The sequence below is a fragment of the Haliotis rufescens genome, unplaced genomic scaffold, assembly GCF_023055435.1.
Source record: "Haliotis rufescens isolate VD_foot unplaced genomic scaffold, xgHalRufe1.0.p SCAF_4, whole genome shotgun sequence".
In the NCBI taxonomy this organism is placed as follows: Eukaryota; Metazoa; Mollusca; class Gastropoda; order Lepetellida; family Haliotidae; genus Haliotis; species Haliotis rufescens.
The window spans coordinates 48,445,568-48,462,637 of record NW_025964112.1 but is presented as its reverse complement, the minus strand read 5'-3'; the positions used below and the strand labels follow the sequence as shown (position 1 = coordinate 48,462,637).

General features: G+C 42.6%; 1 protein-coding gene across 4 annotated transcripts in view; it reads left to right on the top strand.

The window, feature by feature from the left end:
* The window catches only part of LOC124151700, a 63,719-nt gene that overhangs the window by 39,069 nt on the left and 7,580 nt on the right, over positions 1-17,070 (top strand). Inside the window, exon 1 of one of the 4 annotated variants that reach the window (XM_046524316.2) lies at positions 5,237-5,351. The exons of the other annotated variants lie outside the window; for them this stretch is intronic. The gene's annotated coding sequence lies outside the window, so the exon portion shown is untranslated. Of the gene's footprint in view, positions 1-5,236; positions 5,352-17,070 lie in introns of those variants that run through there. 4 annotated transcript variants of the gene reach the window in all.

Genomic DNA, 17,070 nt, shown 5'->3' with positions numbered 1-17,070 from the left:
TGATGAATATAAAGAAGTCGTGTAAATTCCTAATGCTAAACTTTAAAGAGTCGCTTGGGTCGAAATTTTATACTCTTCAGAGTGGGGGAAAGAAACTGTTATTGTTGGCGCTGCGCTAACGTTGATACTTAAGACGAATCGCCCTTCCTTCCAACGACCAAGTGATAGTCTAAAATGTACTCCCTCGATGCCAGTGGAATAGGACGTTGTGTAGACGGCAACTACATGCACATGTACAGCAACCCGTGAAGATCCGGGGTAGAATAGGTCTTCAGCAACCCATGCTTGCCGTAAAAGGCGACCATGCTTGTCGGAAGAGGCGACTAACGGGATCGGGAGGTCAATCTCGATGACTTGGTTGATGCATGTCATCGATTCCAATTGCGTAGATCGATGATCATGATGTCAATTACTGGATTGTCTGGTCCAGACTCGATTATTTACAGACCGCCGTCATATAGCTGGAATATTGCTGAGTGCGGCATTAAACAACAAACAAACAATCAAACAAACAAAAACATATACAGTATAACATCGGTTATAGAACATCGAAATATTGTTCATTTGCAATGGGATGGGGCTTCGGGCTGTGGTATCTTCTCAGGCAAATAACTTTATTCGAAATGTATCCATGCTCACCTAGGGAATAGATACCTCGTGGGATGAGATGTGGAATGATAATATTCCAGCGCCTCACAGGTATATTTGTATCCTCCCCAAGAGACCTGACAATGTAAATCGTGTACACACTGATCCATTGACCGGGGTAATAATGTAGCTCTTTGAACATGCTTGATCATTAAATATTATGCAAATTAGTTTTTAAATATAATTTTTATTTTTCTGTTGCGTTTTACATGATTTTGCATAGTTCCTTGCTGTATAAAGAGGGGATGACGACTTGGCCATTATTATTAGGAGTAGTAAATGCATAAATGACCCACGCTGTCGAACACACAATCAACAGATCACACTGACCATCCAATCCCCGGTTCCTTGGTTTGCTCGAGGGACACTGGCCATGTGGACCAATCCTTCACCTGAATCCCCACGGGGGTCTCTTGTAGGAAATCATTCATAGATAATGCCCACATCCTCCATGAAAATATCACTCCCGCGTTCAATGGTGTTGGCCAACCTTTGATATTCTCTGAATACAGTCGCATCCGGCCCGGCTTTGTCATATTCTTTCCTATATTGTGACATGCTGGGTTCGTGAATTACACCATGTTACAGCGTAATCTATTTGACGGGTGCACTGCAGTCGGTCCGTAACGAACAATGAACAGTACTGTGAGAGCGGAACATTAAGCGTGGAGGTATGGTTGCTTTAATCACGACATGGCAACCTGATGGAGCCAATGGTCATTAAGGCGTATGGCGATGAACTATGGTGACACGGAACAATGACAGACATATGGCAAGAGATATAACACTCAGTATGACAACATACAAATGTTCAGACTATTGTTGTGTTGTCACTGAGATCCTAAGGGACAAATAAAAATATGAATTGACGGTTGTGAATTATTAATCATTCAGACAATGTCATTATTGTATAAAGTTTCAAGGCATGATATCCGAACTGAGATTAAGCTATAATTACATGGAGGGTGCGTTTTTCACATTTATTCAGTACTTTTATATCCATTAATCAATTTGGATGCATGTGACAGAATCATAATGGTTTGAAATATAAATGCCGGGCAAAAGAAAGTATGCAATTGGATGCGACCAATAACTTACAGACGTAATTAAAACGTTAACAGCTTTAAACCAGTCGCCGATACAATACAAACCTAAGGTCCAAAGCCATCCGTCCCACCCGTATCAAATACATCACCATTGAATAACCATTTCTTGTTTGTATCATTTTTATCCACAATCAAACTTGGGTGTATACTTTCTCTTGCACGGCAATATTTTTACGGCGTTGCTGTTTAAGTCCAAGAATACCTGACATATTATGTAAGGGTGGGACATCACACGACTGTTACAGGTAAGGTATATGTGGATGTATTTCTTACTAGTATTTAACACCGCACTTCACAATATTCCAGCTATATAAAGGCGGCCTGTAATTGAGTCTCGACCAGACAATACAGTGATTGATATTATGAACAACGATCAACGCCATCGGGGTAGGTTGACACGCCATCAACCAAGTCACCGAGCCTGACCACCTATCCATTAAATCACCTCTAACGACCAGCAGTGGTTGTTAGGGACAAATCTTCACCGGAATTCCTGTTTACAGGTCAGCGTGATATAGTTGAAATACATCTTCCCGAGGCAAGGGAGTTAACTGACTATACAAATCCAGTTTCCACCTTTGCCAGACTAGGCTGGAATTATGAAGTTATAGTTTGGCTGGACTAAGGAGTCAATGCTCAATCTAATAGAATCGCGTAACGAAATCGACATCAGGTTCGTAAACCCCTGGCCACGTTTTACCAAAATGGTCCTTGATGTTGCCCTGCTTGGCGCTTAACATTAAGGTGGTACAATAAAGACTAAGTGTCTGAGTGGAGTATCCATGTTGAGCTGTAAAACCGGCATAGGTCTGGACAATACACCCACTCCACCCACCCCCACACTTCCTCCAACCCCCACACACGTCCTCCCCCCCCCGTCCCACACATCCTCCCCACCCCCACACATCCTCCCCACCCCCACACATCCTCCCCATCCCCACCCACCCACACTTAGACTTGATTTCTATGTCCATATATGGTACTTATTACACTGCCTGACGCAGTATTTGTACCTCAGTGGGTGGGGGGTGCGGGGGTGGGTGGTCCTTTTTGGGGTTGGGGATGGGGGAGGAGCAGTCCATTCGACTCATGTTGTTGACGGCACTTATTCCGATTCTTTACGAGAGACAATTAAAACATATGTTAATGAATCTAAACAAATGCATTTGCAAAAATATTTATTCTAAACTTAATTTCGCAGCAAATACTTGTATGTATGTAGATGTTGGCCAATGGAGCAAAAGATGTAGATAAAAGAAATTCGGTTGGGAAAAAATGGTGGGCTTAGACCCCTCTGCTCATTCAGGCTTGCACAAGCGTGTAAATATGTCGCTATATAATTGCTTTAATCTTGAACGCGACGCTAAACCCCATTTCACCTCACCTCACCTGATTAATTCTCAAAAGTGTAACTCCTTGTAATTCAAAAATATCCTTTTGAAGGTCGAATTATCACCATTTGACTATGCCGACATTGCTTCCTTTTTAATCGTATATGTAATATCACTTCTACATTTAGCAGGGACTAATCGAAACATAACATGCAAATATTGTTTTTTATGTTGTGATCAATACGTTTCTGAAGTGATTCCACATTAGCGGAAAACAAGAGAGAATTCTCCGATCGGGAATATCCGCTTACTGCGCCAGACCGGAAGCAGACATGCACTCTGGGTAATAGCACTCTTGAAATTGAAGTACGGAAATTGCCTGTTTTCCCGTTCCTACAATTATTCAATAAGAGTTCTATTTAGACAATTGACACTCTCAATATTTTTATGGATGTGTGAAACGCTGTTGATTTGCATGACAATAAACTGACCCACCCAAATCCGCCGTCACACAGTAAAACGCTGCGCCTGGGATGAATAATTAAATATCTCGTTTAGCACTAGCTGTAAAGGCTCGCATTGTCAACATGCATCGTAGTTTCGGCGTGTAGTTTGATTAACACCTTTCCGGTGATGCTATGAATTTTAGGCAGTTACAAAAGGATTTTATTAACTCTCTCCTAGAGTGATATCAAATTGACCACGCTCACTTGTGTTTGACAGCAAGCAACTGACAATGACGTTATCTTTGGAAAGGTTTTTTTCCGGGACTTGCAGTTCAGTGGATCCGATTAAATACTATTCCCGATCTGATCTTCAGATAGGTATTCGATCTCATTCGTCATGAACCTTACGAACAATGTATTTGACTTCCCCGCAGTCACATTTTGAGGTGAAAGGGGATGAGACGAAGGCAACAGAAGCCGAATGGTTGGTGTAAAACAACCAATATAAACGCTATAGCAGAAACAGTCATAATAGATATTTGATAAAGGTAAACAGCCTTTATATTAGTTTGGTATAACGCCTTGCATCTCCGTTAGGAACTGACCATATATTAGTCTAGGGTGTGCAGGCGACTCTTACTTTTACTCACTCACTCAGGGTTACAACATTCAAGGCCTAAGTAAAGCTTTCAAACAGTTATATTGTAGGTGCAGAACATTTCCTAATTTAACGCATCAGTAACAAAAATGATGTCCGATGCAATTCCCTATTTTGACTTGTATTATGTGTTCCCGTGTTTAATCAGGTAAACAATTGACCCGCTCTTGCTCGATATTGTGACGGGTACAAACGGTGGGGCAGGATACGCTCACTTTTTCGCGACAGATAGTCATAAGCGGAACGGATCCAGGACTAAAACCCACATTTAGCGGATCCCCACACAGCGCGACCGCCTCTAAGGCTTGTTGGAGATATAGCTTCTGTGGTATGAATACTATCGCTACATTCCTTGAGTTAATTGACGTCCTTCATTGTATATTTCCAGTGTTGCTTGACAAGCAACAGCGAGGCGGCTTAATTGATCAGGTGGTCAGGCTCGGAGATGTGTGATGCTCATAATATCAATCACTTGTTTGTCTTTTCCAAACGCGATTATTTACAGGCCGATGTTATACTGTTGGAATATTGCGTTAGTGCGGCGTCAAAAAGACAGAGAAAACAAATAAAGATTGTGATTCATTGATGCTAGATAGAAGCTGACTTAATCACCTTACCCAAATATCTGCTCAGACAAGTCAAATGTTCACCTGAAAAATCACGGAAACATATTGTACAATTCAAAAACAGAATTGCATCTGACATCATTTTGGTCACCGATGCGTCAAATTTGGAATGGCCTCCACATGTCTACCACAACAATTTTTGAAAGCTTCACAAAAGCCTTGATTGTTCTAACCCTGATCAAACACCTTTTGAGCAAGAACTTTCAAACCACCCACAGGGTGTTCCAAAGAACCGATTATCTCTTCGCAAACAGTGAGCATTGAAATTTATAAAACTATGGACAACCAGTATTGTGTTTCAGAGTTATGTACACGATCCCGGCGGGTAATATTTGGAAATATATTAAATATTAATATGATCAGTGATTGCAATTTTCGAAGAATGGCAGGATAGGGGCGATGCCATCAGACACTGACCATTAAAGCTTTTAAGAGGAACATACGGTGTTCTGAATCATGCATAAATACCACGTCAATTCCCCCTGCCTCAGACAGCAATACGTAATTTGAGAGGAACGTCACTTGGGACATTGAAGGTAGGAAAGATATGTCATTCTTGTATGTCACGAGTCAAGCTATCTTTTCAGAAGAGTTCACGAATATAACAATATTAATTTAAACTAATTTGCTGCTTTCTTCAAAGAAATAACTTCAAAATAGTCATTACTCCACATGCGTCTTGAAACTGATATGGAAACATATTTGAGGATCGAGTTTAATGTGTGTGAGGAAACCAACCAGTTCGAGGAAATTCCCTGGTCGTGAGTGATGAGTATGCACCTTAGGTGTTGTTACTGTCAAAAGAACACATCCAGACATGGTCATTAGATAATTGGTCATGTATATTTCTCTTGTAAAATCGATAACTCCGTATTCAGTTTGCTGCTTGAAGTCTCTCGAGTCCTGCAACAGTGGGGAGGTGGGTAGCCGAGTGGTTCAAGCGTTAACTCGTCACGCCGGACACCCGGGTTCGATTCACAGGAATAATATGTGAAGCCCGTTTTTTGTGAGATCCACCGGGATTTTGACGGGCTAATGCTAAAAACGGCGTAAAACCATTCTCACGCATGACACTCAGGGACTCGTTTTGGGGCGCGGATCTTGTCTTATTCATAGAAATATTGTGCGAACCAAACCGTGCAGATGTACAGATAAAAGGTTTTGAGTTTGTTATGAGATAATCTTGAGTAGGTGAGATGAAGGTGTGAATAGATAACACCAAGCGAATCATCTTAGTTGGGTTGCCCCCCGCTCCGTCAATATGCGCGGAGGCATACCGAGTGCAATAATTGAATGTTACAAGTTGTTTACACTAATATATTATTAATTACATGTGATAATGCTTCGTAGTACAGTATCGTTTAATGCCCACTGGTGCATCAGGTCATGTAGGTTCTTGTCTCATCAGTCAAGGTACGGTGTGGTCATATCATATCTAGTGCATAAGGTCATGTAGGTACTTGCCTCAACAGTCAGTGTTCTGTGTTGTCAAAATTAGTGCAGTAAGTCGTATAGGTTCCTGTCTTATCGGTCAGTTAACGGTGTGGTCATATCTAGTGCAAGAAGTCATGTACGTTCTTGTCTCGTTAGTCAGTGGTCTGTGTGGTCAAATCGTGACTAGTGCTAGTGCAGCAAGTCATGTGGGTTCTTGTCTCATCGGTCAGTGTACGGTGTAGTCATATCTATTGTATCATGTCTTGTAGGTTCTTGTCTCATCGGTCAGTGGACGGAGTGGTCATATCTATTGTATCATGCCATGTAGGTTCTTGTCTCATCAGTCAGTGGACGGAGTGGTCATATCTATTGTATTATGTCTTGTAGGTTCTTGTCTCATCGGTCAGTGAATGGAGTGGTTATATCTATTCTATCATGTCTTGTGGGTTCTTGTCTCATCGGTCAGTGAATAGAGTGGTCATATCTATTGTTTTATGTCTTGTAGGTTCTTGTCTCATCGGTCAGTGAATGGAGTTGTCATATCTATTGTATCATGTCTTGTAGGTTCTTGTCTCATCGGTCAGTGGACGGAGTGGTCATATCTATTGTTTTATGTCTTGTAGGTTCTTGTCTCATCGGTCAGTGAATGGAGTGGTTATATCTATTGTATCATGTCTTGTAGGTTCTTGTCTCATCGGTCAGTGGACGGAGTGGTCATATCTATTGTATCATGTCTTGTAGGTTCTTGTCTCATCTGTCAGTGAATGGAGTGGTTATATCTATTGTATCATGTCTTGTAGGTTCTTGTCTCATCAGTCAGTGGACGAAGTGGTCATATCTATTGTATCATGTCTTGTAGGTTCTTGTCTCATCTGTCAGTGAATGGAGTGGTTATATCTATTGTATCATGTCTTGTAGGTTCTTGTCTCATCGGTCAGTGAATGGAGTGGTTATATCTATTGTATCATGTCTTGTAGGTTCTTGTCTCATCAGTCAGTGGGCGGAGTGGTCATATCTCTTGTATCAAGTCAATTAGGTTTTTGACTCATCAATCAGTGTTCAGTGTGGTTTTGCATAGTGCATCAAGTCGTGTAGGTTCTTGTCTTATCTGTCAGTGTACATTGTGGTTATATCTATTGTATCAAGTCATGTATGTTCTTTTCTCATCAGTCAGTGTACGGCGAGGTCATAAAATATCTAATGAATCAAGTTATGTAGGTTCTTTTCTCATCAGTCAGTGTACGGAGAGGTCATAAAATATCTAATGCATCAAGTCATGTAGGTTCTTGTCTCATCAGTTAGTGTACAGTGTGGTTATATCTATTGTATCAAGTCATGTAGGTTCTTGTCTCATCAGTTAGTGTACAGTGTGGTTATATCTAGTGCATCAAGTCATGTAGGTTCTTGTTCCAATTGTCAGTGTACGGCGAGATCATATAATATCTAATGCATCAAGTCATGTATGTTATTGTCTCATCAGTCATTGAACGATGTGGTTATATCTCTTGGTTCAAGTCATAATGGTTCTTGTCTAATCAATCAGTAGACGGTGTGGTCATTGCAAGTGCATCAAGCCATGTAGGTTCTTGTCTCATCAATCAGTAGACGGTGTGGTCATTGCAAGTGCATCGAGCCATGTAGGTTCTTGTCTCATCAGTCATTGAACGATGTGGTCACATCTTGTGCATCAAGTCATGTAGGTCCTAGTCTCATCAGTCAGTGTGCGGTGTGGTCATATCTAGTGTATCAAGCCATGTAGGTTCTTGTCTCATCGGTTAGTGTACAGTGTGGTTATATCTAGTGCATCATGTCTTGTAGGTTTTTGTCTCATCAGTCAGTGGACGGAGTGGTCATATCTAGTGTATCAAGTCATTTAGGTTCTTGTCTTATCTGTCAGTGTGCAGTGTGGTCATATCTAATGCATCAAGTCATGTAGGTTCTTGTCTTATCTGTCAGTGTGCGGTGTGGTCATACTTAATGCATCAAGTCATGTATGTTCTTTTCTCATCAGTCAGTGTACGGCGAGGTCATAAAATATCTAATGCATCAAGTCATGTAGGTTCTTGTCTCATCAGTCATTGAACGATGTGGTTATATCTCTTGGTTCAAGTCATAATGGTTCTTGTCTAATCAATCAGTAGACGGTGTGGTCATTGCAAGTGCATCAAGCCATGTAGGTTCTTGTCTCATCAATCAGTAGACGGTGTGGTCATTGCAAGTGCATCGAGCCATGTAGGTTCTTGTCTCATCAGTCATTGAACGATGTGGTCACATCTTGTGCATCAAGTCATGTAGGTCCTAGTCTCATCAGTCAGTGTGCGGTGTGGTCATATCTAGTGTATCAAGTCATGTAGGTTCTCGTCTCATCGGTCAGTGTGCGGTGTGGTCATATCTAGTGTATCAAGCCATGTAGGTTCTTGTCTCATCGGTTAGTGTACAGTGTGGTTATATCTAGTGCATCATGTCTTGTAGGTTTTTGTCTCACCAGTCAGTGGACGGAGTGGTCATATCTAGTGTATCAAGTCATGTAGGTTCTTGTCTCATCAGTTAGTGTACAGTGTGGTTATATCGATTGTATCAAGTCATGTAGGCTCTTGTCTCATCAGTTAGTGTACAGTATGGTTATATCTAGTGCATCAAGTCATGTATGTTCTTGTCTCATCAGTCATTGAACGATGTGGTTATATCTCTTGGTTCAAGTCATAATGGTTCTTTTCTCATCAATCAGTAGACGGTGTGGTCATTGCATGTGCATCAATCCATGTAGGTTCTTGTCTCATCAATCAGTAGACAGTGTGGTCATTGCAAGTGCATCGAGCCATGTAGGTTCTTGTCTCATCAGTCATTGAACGATGTGGTGACATCTTGTGCATCAAGTCATGTAGGTTCTTGTCTCATCAGTCAGTGTGCGGTGTGGTCATATCTAGTGTATCAAGTCATGATCATGTAGGTTCTCGTCTCATCGGTCAGTGGACGCTGTGGTCATATCTAGTGTATCAAGCCATGTAGGTTCTTGTCTCATCAGTCAGTGGACAGAGTGGTCATATCTATTGTATCAAGCCATGCAGGTTCTTGTCTCATCGGTTAGTGTACGGTGTGGTTATATCTAGTGCATCAAGTCATGTAGGTTCTTGTCTCATATGTCAGTGTACGGAAGAGTCATTTTTAGTACATTAAAGTGTGCAGATCCTTGTCTAATCTCTCAGTATACATAGCTTATGCATCAAGGCGTGTTCATCCTTGTCTAATCTCTGAGTGTACATAACTAGTACATCAAGGCATGTTCATCCTTGCCTAATCTCTCAGTGTACATAACTAGCTAGTACATCAAGGCATGTTCATCCTTGTCTAATCTCTGAGTGTACACAACTAGTACATCAAGGCGTGTTCATCCTTGTCTAATCTCTCAGTGTACATAACTAGTACATCAAGGCATGTTCATCCTTGTCTAATCTCTGAGTGTACATAACTAGTACATCAAGGCATGTTCATCCTTGTCTAATCTCTGGGTGTACATAACTAGTACATCAAGGCATGTTCATCCTTGTCTAATCTCTGAGTGTACATAACTAGCTAGTACATCAAGGCATGTTCATCCTTGTCTGATCTCTGAGTGTACATAACTAGTATATCAAGGCGTGTTCATCCTTGTCTAATCTCTGAGTGTACATAACTAGTACATCAAGGCATGTTCATCCTTGTCTAATCTTTCAGTGTACATAACTAGCTAGTACATCAAGGCATGTTCATCCTTGTCTAATTTCTGAGTGTACATAACTTGTATATCAAGGCATGTTCATCCTTGTCTAATCTCTGAGTGTACATAACTAGTACATCAAGGCGTGTAGATGCTTGTCTAATCTCTGAGCGTACATAACTAGTACATCAAGGCGTGTAGATGCTTGTCTAATCTCTGAGAGTACATAATTAGTACATCAAGGCGTGTTCATCCTTGTCTAATCTCTGAGTGTACATAACCAGTACATCAAGGCGTGTAGATTCCTGTCTAATCTCTCAGTGTACATAACTAGTGCATCAAGGCGTGAACATCCTTGTCTAATATCTCTCTCCGAAATTAATTGAGAAAAAAAAGATCATTCATTCATTCATTCATTCATTCATTCATCAAGGCGTGAACATCCTTGTCTAATATCTCAGTGTACATAACTAGTACACCAAGGCGTGTAGATCCCTCCCTAATCCCTAATCTCTCAGTGTACATAACTAATACATCAAGGCGTGTAGATCCCAAGGCTTGTTGGTTCAAGTCTAATCATTCAATGTATTTTAGAATATATCAAGGTTGCGACGGTGGTGTGGTGTGGTGTTGTGTGGTGTTGTGTATGTTTGTGCGTGTGCGTGTGCGTGTGTGTGTGTGTGTGTGTGTGTGTGTGTGTGTGTGTGTGTGTGTGTGTGTGTGTGTGTGTGTGTTATTAATTGTGTGTAATAATGTGGTATGTCACTTTCTATTATCATGAAAATGGGAAACGATATTAAAATGAAACTCATCACCAATCGCGTTTTTCATAATTCACAGAGTCCTGTATATTAAATACATGTTCCTTCCACTTGCCGGTTTCTATTTGGTTTGGGGCACGGGTGGCCCGGACGTCTAAGGCGACGCAATTCGCTGTGTAGAAACCTATGACTGTAGGTTTGAATCCCAGTTCACCCCGATTATGTTTCCAGGTTTGTCAGAACCTTACCCGTGCTCGTGGGTTTCACCGAAGTGGTAAACGTCTAAGACCTGCATCACAGGCTTTCCTCCCACATTAAGCTGACACGCCGTGATATAGCTGGAATACTGTTAAAAGCGGCGTTTAACCCAACTCACTCACACTCTTATTCTATTGGAGTTATCTATGGTTGTGAGGTACGGATATAGCTGGTCGTGCCAGTGCATGCAGATTCATTTCGCAGGACCTGGTTTAATATGTGGTCATGTAGCGAGGGAATCAAATCAGCATATCTCCTCATCCGCTATTGGTGCACGGCATGCGGGCTCACTTCCATCGCACCGTGTAAGCTTTAAGGGATGTACACTGCTTCAACGTAGAAGTTGTAGATATATAACACACCGTTCACTACAATCAGCACAACGGGACAATCACAGAAGTATGCGACATACTAACATATTTGAGTCCTTCCTATAACTTGATCTCTTTTACGACTTTCAACAGTACAGTTAGGGGCGGTGTGGTAGCCTAGTGGTTGAAGCGTACGCTCATCGCGCCGAAGACCCGGGTTCGATTTCCCACGTGGGTACAATGTGTGAAGGCAATTTCCCCCGCTGTGTTATTGCTTGAAGTTTGCTTAAAGCGGCGTAAAACCATACACACTCAACAGTACAGGTACTGGGAGAGAGGGGGTACATGACATTAGAGTGGATGAAACAGCGCGACAGGCCTTTGTTGATAGTGAGTTGGTCGAAACTGGTACTGTAGGTCACTGTACGGCAAGTCAACAGCAACTTCACACAATGTTTAATGCATAATAATAGTTTCTATCATTGGATACAATTCCTGATTTTCAGAGCTACATTGAAACAAATCATGAAACAATTTAATTTGTTTCATGCATCAGTTGACATTAGGATAGAAAATGATCTCCAGGGTGTTTAGAAGGACTGGTGTTCAATTACGGTGTACACTAAGAGGGCCAGAACCAGAACGGTAGGGTCACGGCGGGGCAATCCAAAGAGTAAGGAATCAAACATGTATTTACCCATAGATATTTTCGATTCCAGTCAGTGGTTAGATAGAGACGACCCGTCTTGGAATGCCCGTTCCAAGATCAGTGAGTGAGTGAGTATGGTTTTACGCCGTATGAAGCAAACACCAGCACAAGGCTTCACACATTTTACCCACATGGGGAACGAACCCGGGCCTTCGGCGTGATGAGCGAACGCTTCAACCACAAGACTACCAAAACCCCGTCTCCAAGAATAGATTTGATGTTAACCCAAATGAGTTCATTTTTACAAGAATGCAAAACAAGTACTCAGTGTAATCGGACCCTCCTAGAAGACATTGATCATCTGATCGTACCAGGCAATCGGAGAACAAAGACACGGTATTCTGTTGCAACTTAATATTATATACCTCGTAAAAAGATTAATTTCATAGATGCAAGGAATTACAATGACAAAGACCTACATATTTCGTTCCACCTTGCATCGAATGTGGGGCGATCTATATACAAGGATGACTTCTTTCAACACCTGAGTTACGATTTGGTAATTGTGTAAAAGTCCCTGCTTACCAATGCTTCATCTGCAAGCAGCATGCATGAGTTGCTAACGGGCTAACCAGATATGATATACTGATACTGCTTTGCTCTTGACGCGTCACGCAATGAGTCATCTGAGGAATAACCTTTTCTCGTATCAGTTTTCGTTTGTTATCAGTGAAATCGGCGTGTATGGCATGATTCATGGGGAAGAACGCTTCATCCAAATCTATACACTTCATAGTTTTAGGTGTTGCTTCACCAGGTAGCACCGGTAAGAATCAGAGTGAGTGAGTATGATTTTACGCCGCTTTCAACACGGCGGGGGACGCGAGAAATGGGGAGCAATGGCAAAGTGTAGGTCTTCGCATATGTTTGCAATGGAAAGAAACTTGACTTCGAAATGAAATGGTTCGAGCAAAATATTGTAGCCATGCCCTTCAGCATGACGTGCGAACGCTTTAACCACTTGGCTACCCTCCGCCCCGGTGAGGATTGTCTTAATATATGGGATATGGCATAGATAACAACACATTGAAACCAGTAACACAATGAAAACTCGGCTTCCGGACAGTTACTGATTTGGAACGTGTATAAATAAAGCGACATTTGTTCTTTATGTTTTAAGGGGATTTCACTGGATGGTTATTTTTCATATATGGTGAATCGAAACCTACACTTGCTAAAATTCCATTTTTGCATGTTCAAATATATATGACACATAGTCGTAGATATGTATCACCGTGTACATTTTTCTCCACAAGATGTACACGGTGAGGGGCGTTGGGGGTAGTTAGTGGTTAAAGCATTTGCTCGTCACGCCGAAGGCGCGGGTTCGATTCCCCACATGAGCACAATGTGTGAAGCCCATTTCTCGTCTCCCCCGCCGTGGTTTTGCTAGAATATTGCTATAAGCGGCGTAACACCAATCTCACTCACCATACACATAGTTTTGTGTAGTTTTAGTTTTCAGTTTAAGATAAGGTATATTTAATCTTTGATCAGCTTCAGTGCGTGTTGTTAGCGTGTGATCAGTCCAATAGCATGGGCTTCATATGAGACTTACTTCTCCCTTTCATAAAAGGTGAGGTGAAATGGGGTTTAACGTCGCGTCCAAGATTATTGCACTTATATAGCGACGTGCATGTACGTGTGTGTGTTTGTGTGGCTGCTTGTACTAGTCCGGACTGATGCCGATTTATAGTGCTAGCCCACTGAGATACCATGGCGCAGTTTAACATGAATACCCCACTCAGACACATTATACTGACTCCGAGTCGACCAGTCCTTGTTTTAGCCCCTTAATGCCGAGCGCCAGAGGTGAAGGTGAGGTGAAATGGGGTTTAAGGTCGCGTCCAAGATTATTGCACTTATATAGCGACGTGCATGCACGTGTGTGTGTGTGTGGCTGCTTGTACTAGACCGGACTGATGCCGATTTATAGTGCTGGCACACTGAGATACCATGCCGCAGTTTAACATGAATACCCAACTCAGACACAGTATACTGACTCCGAGCCGACCAGTCCTTGCTTTAACCCCGTTAATGGCGAGCGCCAGACAGGGTAACAACAAGTACCATCTTTTAACGTCTTTTGGTATGACGCGGCCCGGGATCGAACCACGGACCTTCCGCTCTCCGGGCGGACGCTCTACCACTAGACCACGGAGGCGGTCGCCGAGCGCCAGACAGGGTTACAACAAGTACCATCTTTTAACGTCTTTTGGTATGACACGGCCGGGGATCGAACCCCGGACCTTCCGCTCTCCGGGTGGACGCTCTACCACTAGACCACGGAGGCGGTCCCCTTTCATAAAGCGACAAAACCACTTCTATTATCATAAGAAACCTCTGCTAAAAGCAGAGTCCATTGTAGGATTCCGACTTTATCATAAGGATGTGCTTATGTGTTGAATGTGTATGCAGATACGTATGATATCAGGCGTTAGCAAGAGGATGAGCGTATCCTGCCTCACAAGTGACAACCGATCGATAAGATTAAGGTTCCTGAATCTCCATTGAAAAATTATGCAGTTAAACTGAATTGTTCTTGATGGGTATTAAACCGTACATGTATATATGCACTTCGTCCGGGTTAATCTAAATATTCATATACCGTCGTAAAGAGTGAGTGAGTGAGTATGGTTTTACGCCGCTTTTAGCAATATTCCAGCAATATCACGGCGGGGGACACCAGAAATGGGCTTCACACATTGTACCCATGTCGGGAATCGAACCCTGATCTTCGGCGTGACGCTTTAAACACTAGGCTACCCGACCGCCCCCCGTCGTAAAGAAAGACGTTATTCATTATGATACCCGACGTTTAGGAATCTTGCCTTAGTCGTGCCAGAATCCTACATGAATGTTCATGGGTTCGAATCTACGATTTGAACTGATGATGTTCTTGGGTTTGTCAGCACCATACCCACAGCCGTTTCACTCCGAATTTCCTGACAATGTTGATACACCTAGAAACATTTTAAATCAGGGCCAAACTGGGATTCGAACCCAGGATCGGAGGTTTTGTGCACGCCTTAGGGATGCAACCTTTCATAGGGTTTAGACGAATTGACCACCCGTGCCCTTTAATTACTACCATCCAAATAATACTGTCCCTTAATTTATCAAAATACTTACATACAACTGCCCCAGTGTATCAAAATAAATAACCATCCGCATGCCACTCCCCCTTGATTTATCAAATGACCATCATTGACCAACCCCAACTGCAACGTCACTGACAACACCCACACACGCTACCATACAGGGGGGACAGCTTCATTATACATCCAGTTAAGGCGTCGGAAGCTTTTCAAAAGGACGGAAAAATGCTGTCAGCTATTTTTGGCACGAGACGATGGAAGCGTAAATTTGCAACAAATGAAGTGTTAATAACGAAAGAAGATGCCTTTTCAGATAAAAAAGTAGCTGATCCAGTTAATTTGTGTTTTTCACCAATCACAGTCTTGCTCAAGCTCATAAATAAATCGGAACACCGCGCGTATTAAGTTTCACAAATTTTATCAATATTTTTATCAACATCTTATCCTATAAATTGATTGAAGTTTTGTAAAGTTGGCTCTTTGGATGCCAGATTACATGTTATTACTTAATGTGTTTTGTCATTAGTTTAACTTACATTTCACTTCAAAGAATATTTGTGGTTGATTAATTGTGAACTAATAAAGTGATTTTAAGGAAGAGAATATATGGATGTCAACTTCTTTATTATGCGGAACACAACGTTTCGGAGTATATGCTTACTCATTCATCAGGTGAATGCATGCCATGAGGCAGAGAGCATATATACTGAACCGCAAAAGAAACGTCACCATGGATAGATATATGAGAAACCTTATTTCTCCTAACACTGTAAACATACTTTGAGACATATTAAAACGATGAAACTTGGCAAAACTGATCATCAAGGTTGAAATTAAAGTGTCAAATGTTCTTAAAGTGAAACACAACACTAGTCTGAGAAAATTGCATCACAAGCTAATATCTCGTGTGTCCGCCATGTGCATTGATGACTGCCGTGCAACGTCGAAACATGGAATGGATGAGGCGGTTGATGAAGGCCATAGACACTTTAGCCCACACTCTTAGGAACGCCTGACGCAGTTCAGCTGCAGTTGTCGGCCTTTGTCGGACGTCATTCAGCCGTTTTTGAATCTCGTCCCACAGGTGCTCAATGGGATGTAAATCAGGACTGAGGGCAGACCACTGCATGGTTCTGATGCTATTCTGCTGGAGGAAGTCTCTTTGTGCTCTCGCAGTGTGGGCACGGGCGTTATCACGCTGAAACTCGTGGTTGCGTCGACGTGCCAAATGAAGTATGGCGTGTGGTCTCAAGACTTGGTCAATGCACCGAGCTGCTGTGGTACCATTGCCTCTCTCTTGACGGATGTTCTGGAAGACCACAGGGCCGACCCTCTGTGCAAGACCAATATTCCATCCCACAGCATGATGCTCGGACCACCCCACGAGTCTCTCTCAACGACAAAATCATCCGAATAACGTTCCCCACGGCGTCACCAGACTCTCTCTCTGCCATCTGCTGTTGAGATACAGTAACGGCTCTCGTCTGAGAAGAGGACTCTTCTCCACTGCTGGTGCTGTGTTGCCCACTGAAGACGGTCCCGGCGATGACGTGGTGTCAGAATGGGTCCTCGGTGTGGCCTGTGACAGTGGAGGTGTCTGCTTGTCAATCGTCGACGCACGGTGTCCGCACTAATGTGTCGCTGGTGTGTCCCCATGGTCTGTCGAACAGTTTCCAAAGCAGTAACAAAGCGATCTTGAAGATGCTGTCGCACAATCTGACGATCCTGGCGTCGGGTTGTGACCCTTGGTCTTCAACTACGTGGTCGGTCATCTGTAGTGTCGGTGGTCTGGTACCGTTGCTGGAGCCTGCATATGGTCCTTACGTGGACTTGAAATTCTTTGGCTACTTGCCGGGCGGTTTGCCCAGCTTGCAATCGTCCAAGGGCTTGGTGTCGCTGATTTCTTGTCAATCTTGGCATGTGGTAGCAATTCAATAACGAATGAATGTAATCCGATCTAGGTGGATTTTTATAGGGCAAGAAATGG